The 8,918-nt window shown below is 41.3% G+C and overlaps 1 protein-coding gene across 2 annotated transcripts in view; it reads left to right on the top strand.

Moving 5' to 3' along the window:
• The first annotated feature begins 368 nt into the window (after positions 1-368).
• Positions 369-8,918, top strand: part of pacsin3 (protein kinase C and casein kinase substrate in neurons 3) — a 32,248-nt gene continuing 23,698 nt past the window's right edge. The window contains exon 1 of one of the 2 annotated variants that reach the window (XM_083998918.1): positions 369-775. The gene's annotated coding sequence lies outside the window, so the exon portion shown is untranslated. Of the gene's footprint in view, positions 776-5,535; positions 5,664-8,918 lie in introns of those variants that run through there. The other variant, XM_083998919.1, reaches the window with a different exon arrangement.

Here is an 8,918-nt window from a genome sequence, read left to right as displayed (position 1 = left end):
GTCTTAATGTCGGTAAACACATATAATTCAGGATCTCTTCTCAAAAATATGAAATTTGTGTCCAGCTAATGGCGAGAGGAGCTGCGGCTGCTGAGGGAGGCGGCTGTGACGAAATCTAATTTTTAATCATGAAATAATATATTCTCTTTAAACCTAGGTCATCTGACACCCCAGACTAATTAATTTAGGCTTTATATATTAATGCGCCTGTTGTGTATGTGTTTTTTTTTTCTAGTTTGTAGTGCTGGCTTTTCCTACGGTCCATAAAGGCATCATAAAGCCGCGCCACAGACAGCGAAGGGTTAAACTGTGTAATAGGATGAATGGATATTGTGGTGAGCAGCATCTGATTACACAGCGACGGACGGCAGTAGGCATCGGAGGAGGGGGAAGACACCGTGTATCTGCCGGCTGAAAACTACTTTTCTGTCCCGTCGGAGGAGGAGGACGCGTTTTATTGTCTAATTTCTCCGTTTCACCCAAGGAAAGTGTAACTTTTTAACTGTGCGGAGCGGGAGACGACGAAACCGTCGGTGAACTACCGGTGAGTCCACCGACGGAGCAGCAGGCTGTCCTGGTATAAATGGCCGAGGGGGAGCAGCAGATGACGGCGGAGTAAACACGCAGCATGTCGCAGTTTGTGGAGGTTTAAAGCGAGGACCCACCGTGTGCGTGTGTTTTTGAAACGAAGACCCACACCTGTGTGCGTGAACTGTTTGCAGCTGCAGCTCTGTGTTGTGGGCTCGGTTTGTTCCTCCACGTCGGAGAGAAACAGGTAAGCGACCTCACCTGTCTGCGACCAGCACATGTTGACACCTGTGCGTGTTGTCAGTGGCTCATCATGAACCATGCCTTCATCACGAGCAATAGGGGAAAAAAAGAATAAAGTTAAATGGAAAATTAAGGAAAAACCCAAGTGTCAACACCTCTTCTCCAGTTACAGTTGTGGGAGGGGGTTTAAGGTGCCAGTTAAAGCCTTAAGACTGCTTAAAATACAGTTTTTAGATGTATCAAACGCTCTGTAGCCTATAGGATGTAGCCTAACAAATAAAATTAATTTACTGTTAAACCAGGAACAGATTTAAACTGCTACAGCTATGACAAGTTTATGTGTAGTGATTGTTGGCCTGTTGCAGAAATTAGCCTATGGATAAACTACTGTTAAAAAAAAAAAAAACTGTTCTGTACTGTAAAACAAGATGTTTTCATCTTTAAACTTAAGGTTTCCAAATTAAAGACAGTGTTTCACCTCAGTGTTAAACCTTGAACAGCTAAGCTTTTCCTTGAACTGTGGAATTGGAAACTACCTTCAGAGTTGTGTTTATACTGTCCAGACTTTCCTCAAACACATTTTGGAATAGCCTATGTGTCAGTATAACTTGAATATTAATCTGACAGATGTGATCTTCATCGCAATAACTTCTTAAATAGTATGAATAATTATAACCATCAATGCTGCAATAGTTAACTTAAAAATTACAGGTCCAACAGTTTTGGCTAAAATTTAAAGCTGCATCGAGTGATTAGTGACCAGTAGGGGGCAGAAAAACTTGTATCCTTCATTGCATGGCACACCAATTGGCAGCCATGTTGGGATTGTATCATTTTCTCAAGTTTTGGTATTTTCTCAGGCGTGACAGTGGCCATCTAGATTATGGATATTGTGCACTGTGGTTAATTTATATTTTAGTTGGTGCTCTACGAGATAACAGGACCTGGCTGTCTTCATCCCCTGGCTGACCAGTTGCGCCTAAATCATCATCACAACGAGAACAGTCTTATTTACTACTGGCTCTGCTGCTGCTCTGTCTCATCTATTTCTCCACCTGGAAGATCTGATTCTGTCTTGAGTTTAAATATTTGATGGTGCCAATTCTTCTGAGGGAAAGTGAGAAAAACTATCATCCTATTTTAGTAGTTCACTGGAAGATTGAATTCATCAGTCAACCAGTTGGTGCTATGAGAGGAGCATAAGGTGATCTTAGCTTGTTAATTGCTTTGGTGTAAATCAATAGACAAGAGACTTATCATGTGGCTTGAACGTCAGGATTTCAAGGCTGAAAAGTTTCATTGAGCTGCAGAGCTGGGTCACAATTATCAGCATGTGAGACACTACAAATGTCCTATCACCAAGTGTCGTTAGATACTGTGTAACGCAAGTTTAAGGTCACTAAAAAGGAAAACTGCTGTAGAATGATCTTAAAAATCCCACCAATGTCATCTTTCTGGTTTTACATACATTTTATGGTTAATTTAGAGCTCATTTGTTGGCTTTGAAGCCGTATCATATTAGAGAGAGATCTGTTCGTTATTGCAATAACCACCTACATTTTTTTCATGCTCTCTGATTGTTGAACAGACACAATCAACACAAAGACAAAATGTTTCATTAGTTGAGTTGAAGTCTGAACAGTTAGTCATCTGTTGGCTGAGAGAAATCCATGTGGGGGAGTGTGGGCAGTGTTATAGCAGGATCCGCTGGGAGGTGCCCCCTCCTCCCCCCGCCTACAGCTCCAGATCCTGCCAGGCGAGAGGAATTTCGTGGAAACATGAAATATGTCAGTGCAGAACGTGAACTCCCTCCGAGCCCGTCAGCTCTGCTCCGGTTGGTCCACATGTCTGCTCGTGCTTTCCTAAATAGAGAATTACACCAGAAGTTAAAATTTGAAGAGTGAAGGTCGAATCGTCGGTAGGATTATTCCTTTGAGTACCTGTTTGTACAGAGCAGGTGGCAGCTACCTCTCTGTTTTTAATTTTTATCACATTGTCAAATAAAACCCAGCTGACTGCGTCTTCCACAACAGTATTTTCACCAAAACTATAATATTACTCACAATTAGTAAGGCGATATTGCTGAAGCTCGTTGTGGCACTTTATTTGCATTGACCTACGTAAGTAATTCAAAATATGTAGAGCACTACTGTAAATGCCATTTACACAACTAACTTACATGTGTACATGAGATAACAGGTGAGGTAATACAGAGTTAATGAGATGGAAAAAATGCGCTAGAATCTAGGATAATGAATCTCTAAAGAGAAATAACATAAAGGAATTTACAAAAAGAGATTGATTACCATGCTAATCATTTTTCTGATCAGTGAATAACAGTTTAATTTATAAAATGTCAGAGAATAGTGGAAGGAATGGTGGAGAGCAATTTCCTAGAGCCAAAGATAACGTCCTCAAATGTCCTTTTTTGTCTTAATAGTTCAAATACATTGAGGAGCAGATCCTCACATATTAGAAGCTGTAACCATCAAATTTTTGGTATTTTTTGCTTGAGAAAGATCTTAATACATTTGTATTTTATCGAAATCATTGCTGTTTAATCAGTCACACATCAATCAATTAATCAATAAGTTGATTATCTAATTGTTTCATCAGTGTTTTTAGAGGTCTACACCATGAACCCATGTTAAAAGCTGCATTTGATGTTTTCTGTGTAGAAGTCTAAAGTCAGGTGTGAGCAGCAGGAGAAGCAGGTTCTAGTTAATCTTCATAATTGTCTGCAGTGTGCGACAGGTCGTGCCGAGCTGGTCCAGGCCTGCAGAGGCTGTAGGCTTCTGTGCAGCGCTGGGGGAGCGGGCGTGGAGGCGGGCTGGGCCCAGCGTGGCCTCACTGATGTGGTTCTGGTTTAGAAATGAGCTGAAGGAACAGCTGTGCGTGTGTGTGTGGGAACAAGGCTGAGTTGTCCCTTTCTTCGACTCCGCCTCTCTGCTATCTGCTTTCGTTTTGTTTGCTCCCTGAGCCTCGTCTCGACCGGAGGATCATCACACGGTCAGTCAGACAGACACAGAGCGAGGTGGGGGCTGTTGGAGATCACCTCACCAATGGGAGTGTGACATGTTGAGTTAATTGCGTTTGATGCACAACGTAGGGACACGGGCAACATAACATATTGTCTTGAATATTAAAAATCTCGGCAATGATGTTCCATGTCACCTGTTGCCACACGCACTGTAACCAAAACATAAAAGATCACTCGTCTCCATCCACTTAGATCACAGCCAGAGTCTGGTCTTTGGAAGTGACTTTTTATATCACACAAACAAGAATTCAATGAGTTAAAGAGACGTGAGTGGTGCAAATGTGTGTGTTTTTTTGCCTATTTTGTGTGTGTTTTTGCCATAAGTGCGAGTATAACAGCTGTGGAAGGAGCTAGGGAAGGGCATTTCCAGTAATTTAAATATTTGAGTACTCTCAGTACCTTATGAATGAGTACTTACTCACAGCTCAAATGGCCAAAGCAAACATGTTAGCAATGTGGCAACAGGCCGAGGTCAGAAACCGCTGCGAAGTGCTACTTGAATAATGACGTCAACAACGAGTACTTGAGTACTTTACTTTCTGGTTGGTAATCCAGACTCCAAGACCATTGTGTCCTCTCTATGCAACTTTGTTAAACACTCAATAAATGAAGAGGCCAGTTATGTGTCACTTCTTAAAATCAGGATACTAAAAATGTGTTTCGGATATTTACATTTTAGACTAAACAAACAAGTGGGCCTTTTTTTAGCAGGTTGATGATCAAACATTGAATCGAGTGGATGTTTTGCTGTTGTTTCCTAGAAACAGGCCTGTTTTTGAACCTTGCTTCCTCTGCCCTCCTGCTGCCCTCTAACCTCGACCTCTGTGTCATGAAGCAGCTTCTATGTGGCTTTGCTTTATGTGCTGTTTATTACTAACCACCTGTTCATTGTCTATGATCTCAAGGAAGAGGGCAGGGCTTATTCATCAAGTTTCTAATGATGGGAAAACAATACTTTCACAATTATGCGTCATGATTTTTAGTATTGTTCTTCATATGCTGCTATCATCATGACTGTGTCACTGAGCTATCAGATAATACAGACTTAAAAACCACAGCTGATTGTTTTTCTGTCCATTCACACATGGACACACGACTTTGGTGTTGGAAATAGCCGAGTCATCACAGTAGACAATGCACTGGTACTTCCCCTCATCTCTGGATGTTGTAAATGCCAAAATAAAAACAAATCATACAAAAATGGATGTAATTGACAGTTTGCAGTTTAACCACCTGGCACAAAAACGTCTTCACATCCTTATTGGTCCTTATTGAACTGTGCATACTCAAATCAGCCCTAAAGATGAAGTTTACTGTGATAGACAACCTGTCTGAAACATACTGAGCCTCCACGGGGTGGGAAAGCCCGTTTCCAAAACCACCACCACGTTTCTCTGAACATGATCAGTCCTGCTGATTTGACTTGTAGTGAATCGGTGAATGTGGAATCACGGACACTCCCATCCGTGCTTATTGCCCATGGCAAGTAATTTTAGAGGTGTGAGTTCACTGCTCTGACCTCCTGGTCGGGCTCATTAGCCTCCACCACCGGGCCCATGTGTGACATTTCACCGCCGCTCCCAGAATGTGCCACCTTGAGCGGCGTGGAGCCTTATAACAGGTCGCTGGTGGGGGGAGCGCTGTGTGAACGCTGCTGCTCTAACCGCTCACCGCTGGTGGCTGCTCCGCTGTCTAACAAACCTCTCTGTGTTTTTCCCTCCTTTTGCTGTTGCATCTGCCCCTGAGGGACCTTCCTCTCTCCATCTGTCCCCCTCGCGTCTCTCAGGTCCGCGGAGACAAAGGCTGTCTCCTGTTTGGACGTCAGTCCGTCTCTGTTTCTGCCTGTGATCAGGTGAGTCCTGCTGTTCCACGTGCTCTGTGAACCTGCTTCTGTCTGTAATAACACAACTGTGCAATTTAACATCTGAGTCAATGTCGCTTCCTGTCATTTCATTTCACACTGACGTCCACACAGAGGTAAATGCCAATTATTTTCCTAACTAGTCTGTTAGCTGGCTACAAACAGTGATGTGGTTAATTTGCTTGTGTGGTCTGTATTTTGTCTGTAGCTCAAAAAATCTATGTTTTAGTTTTAGTTGACTACATATGATGAAGAAAAATTACAAATCCTCACATTTCAGAATCTGACACTGAAGAACATTTGGCAATTTTGTTCAAAAAGTGAATGAAAGATGCTTATTGATCAACTCTGTGTTGATGAGCCTGCTGTAGATTGAGCCTGAAACCTCAGATCAGTCGGTCAGGGTCAGATAAGATTATTTAATGAAGCTGATCACGTGACTCCTGACACCTCACAATATGAAGTAATGTCTAAGTATTATTTTTAAAGATGTCTTTGTGCATTGGGAGGTCTGAGGTGAAGGAACAAACTGAACCTGTTTGCTTGAGCTGTGGCCATCACTGCTTAGTTAGCCATTGCTCTGGTAGCTGTTTGTGCTAGGTTTTGTCGAGCTAATCAAACCAGTTGTTGGTGGTAGATGTGTGACAAAAGTTATTTTTATAGTCTGAAGAGCTGATACCTCTGAAATTGTGATTGTTTCAGTATCAAATAACTGGATTTTTGGGGGGATAAATAAATGAGTCGTTAAGTCTGTAAAACAACAGTGAAGTGAAGAAAAATGTCCAGTATAATGTCCAACAGATGAAGTATTTGGTTTACAAAGACTTGCCAAAAAACATCAAATCACATTAGAATGACTTAAAGACGTTAGAAAAACTAAAAAGAAATGTAGTATTGCCTGAGAATGAGCCCAACGTAATGTCAGTCTGATCACTTGGCTGATTGCTGGGTGTGTTGCTGGGGACTTTGTCCTCTTTGCACTGTTGTAGTATTTTTCCCTCAGCCTGTGTGTGTGTGTGTTTCCTAACACTGTGTGTGTGAGGAAGAGGAGGAGTTGTAAGCATCAGGTCTGGATGCTGTTTTAGTGAGGCTGCACTCTGCAGCAGCAGGTTGTGACATAAAAATGAGGCTTGTAGACAAACTCAACCAAGAGGGGATTCAGTCTGAAACTCAACATCTTCTTTTTTTTTTATTTCAGTTTAACAAATAATATTCTACAGATCAGTCAAAAGTTCAATAACAACACATTGTATAATGGTATATTGGCTGGACCGATATGGGATTTTTGGGGTCAATACAGATTTTATGGTGCAAAAATTTGTAATGAACATACATTTTTTGAATGATCCATCAAATATGGATCAAAACATTGTTTGTTAGAAGCGCAGCATTTCACTGTTTAACAATAAATAACTTTTTGTGCAGGATGGCCTCAGTGTAGAAAATAAAATCATTGAAAATAAATGTAAATAGAAAAAGGGAAAAGGCCAACAATGAGTAGTAATAAGTTCTTGTTAGCCAACACATACGTATGCTGATGCTGTGAACTGACAAAGGTTCAACTCGGGGCCCTGATGTATAAAATACTAAACACATCTTGGCAATCACACAAACGTATTCACACAAAGAACAAAATAATTCAAATTGATCTATGGATGTACATGTCATGGTTAATCCTATATATAGTTTTTATTTGAATAGGTTGTATTTCACTCACTGAGGATGAGGATGATGATGATGATGAAGATGATGGCGCTCAGCGAACTCCATAATGTGGTTTGTTGTTGCCAACACCCACCATTGTATCATCATCATTGTCTTCATTTTAAAGACACACAGTTGGTGCTCTGGCTCTTGTATGCAGCCAGATGTTGGTAGAGTGTCTGCAGCTGTATCTCAGAGGGTTAATACTGTAGATGCATGGAGCCTCCAGGCCCCGGCGTAAACCTCCGTCCCCTCTCAGAGTGAACCTCTGCTGGAATGCAGACGTGGTCGGGGAGCTTACACACTAAAGCTTGTGTAGGTCTCCACACGCCTTGTATGTAGAAGCACAGGGAAACTGTTGGTGTACATTAATCAGATTAATGAGCGTGAGTTTTCCAGCGGAGCTTACGAGGTCTGGACCTGCTTCTCTATCCACCACTCCCTCCTCATCCCTCCCTCAGCTGCTCTCCCCTCCTCCTCCTCCTCCTCCTCCTCCTCTTCACTAGTCTGACCCACTTCTGTGTAAACCAACAACCAGACTCTCCTTCTGTCTCTCCCTGTGCCTCTTTAACAGCCTCGTATCACAGATGGATATCTCTGTGATGCTCTTTGTCGGCATCACACCAACAAAATTGAACTTTTAAACCCTATTAAATTATGGTTTATGGTGAGATTATGTTGTATCAAACAGTTTGAAATTAAAATAGATTGAATTTAAACCTCTCTTTGAACTCAGTTTAGTTTTTTACTTTAAACCAAGATTGGATTTAATTCTGTTGCACCAAATGTTTAAACCGTGATGTTTAATTAACTTTAAAACACAAGTTTAGGGGGTTTAACTTTTACAGCAGCTGCATTTCTTTTAGATGGTGCGACCAAAACCGAGTTACCCAGATAAATTAAACACCAAAACCTGAACTGTAACTAGTCACAGCCTCAGTTGGACTGAAGCACTTACATACTTCCAATACTGTTAGAATAAATAAAGAGGCCTCAGGTTGTAAATACAGTCTGAGTTTTCTTCTCTTGACTCCGTCAGATCTCCTGCAGCTGTTTACCTTTGTACTGGTGAACTGTGTGAACTGTCAGTACTCTTGTCTCTTCAAAGTTACAAGTAAAGACAGTTCGGTCGGCTGTTGCCTGCTGCAACATGCAATGATTATTATATCAATCTGTTGATTATTTTCTTTAGGGGTACTATTAACAGCAATGTAATCATATTCACAATCATATGACCGAGCCGGGCAATATCCAAAACTCAGGAGCTCCAATTATATTTGATGAAGGTAAAATGTGTCACTGCATTGTAGTGCATTGTCAACACCAAAAGTGTTGAGACGTGCTGGTCAACAGATCAGATTCTTGAGATAGCTAAACACTAACACTACCGCAATCATAATATCTGCCCATATAATCACAATATGATTTTTTTTTCATATCATGCAGCCCTATTTTACTTAATAGGTCAGAAAACAGAGAAAAAAGTCCATCACGCTTTTTAAAGGTGCAGTGATTGAATGTCTTGTGTTGTCTGATAAACAG

The sequence above is a fragment of the Trachurus trachurus genome (genome assembly GCF_905171665.1).
Source record: "Trachurus trachurus genome assembly, chromosome: 3".
Classification (NCBI taxonomy): Eukaryota; Metazoa; Chordata; class Actinopteri; order Carangiformes; family Carangidae; genus Trachurus; species Trachurus trachurus.
This window is presented reverse-complemented; position numbering and strand designations above follow the sequence as displayed.